Source organism: Trichechus manatus, unplaced genomic scaffold (assembly GCF_000243295.1).
Source record: "Trichechus manatus latirostris isolate Lorelei unplaced genomic scaffold, TriManLat1.0 scaffold00255, whole genome shotgun sequence".
Classification (NCBI taxonomy): Eukaryota; Metazoa; Chordata; class Mammalia; order Sirenia; family Trichechidae; genus Trichechus; species Trichechus manatus.
The window spans coordinates 1,512,315-1,513,685 of NW_004444191.1; positions in this window are offsets into that span (position 1 = coordinate 1,512,315).

A 1,371-nucleotide genomic window follows, 5' to 3' on the forward strand; every position below is an offset into this window, starting at 1 on the left:
TGGATGGATGGATGTGTGGATGATGGATGGATGGTGGATGGATGGATGGATGGATGGATGGATGGATGGATGGATGGATGGATGATGAATGGATGATAGATGGATGGATGCTCTAGTTGAAATATCCAGGAGGTTATGGGAGGGCTGGGGTGTGTGCAGGAAAGGGGTCTTCTCTAAATGGCCTAGAATAAAGGTGGCTTTTTTCCACTTTGGAATAAAGGTGCTTCCCCCTCCCCCACACGTTTACCACATCCAGACTCCTCACTCTGAGCCAAAAGAAGCCCTTAGAAGCAGAAGGAGCACCAGACTGGGAGGCCGTTCTCAGCACTGATGTTAACCCGCTAGGTGGCCTTGAGCCAACTGCTTAATTTATCTGAGCCTCAGTTTCTTCTACTGGTAAATGGGATGTTATTTTTCACCCAGCTGGTAAGCAGGGTCATTGGAGAAACGGGGAGGAACAGGGGATCTCTGTAATCTCGGCATGCAGGTGTGTGTGGGGCTGGGGGGTCTCTACAAGCAAGAGAGAGAATATGACCACCAATGACTTTAGAAAGTATAAAGGGTTATAAAATTGTTAAGTTGCTGCTCCTGCTGCCGAATGTCTAGGTATCTGCGTCTGGTTTCCAGCACACCATGATTTGGAGTCCTTTAAATAATTCAGGGACCTTCCTAACCTCCAGCTCCTGCCCAGGATGTTCTTCTCCCCCTCCCTCCCTCCTCCACCAACCACCCCTGAACCCTGGACATAGTATCCCACCCTCTGATTTCCACCCCCTCCCCCAATACAAACTCCAAATACGTACCAAAGTGAGTCAGCCAGGAAGTTTATGTGTTGGAGACAGGAGGAGGGGGGAAAGGGGAACGAACCAATGACATGAAATCCTTCCAGCTTTCCAGGGTGGAGTAACAAGGGCCCAAGAAGTGGGGCTTTCGGGGCCAGAGACACTGGGCCATTGCAGTGTATTGCAGTTGCCACTGTTGCCCCACCAAATACGCACAAGCACACACACGTGTACACAGGGGTGTTTTACCCAGTAAGCAAGGTACACAAGGGTTCACCTGTGCTTGTTTACTAATCTGTAGTGCACAGTTTCACCTGTTTAGGATGTGGTGAAACCCGTGAAATTGTGCACTACAGATTAGTAAGTAAACGTAGTTAAGCCTGTGCGTACCTTGCTTTCTGTAAACCCGTGCGTACGTACCTTGCTCACTGATTAATCTGCTTCTGCGTATACAGATACACCGCATCCCACACACAAGCATCCCAGCCACTATACACCTCCATGTACACACACACTCACACACTCACGCGCACACGCACACACACACGTGGATAGAAAGGCTCCACGAGGTGGCTCACAGAGCGAGCCC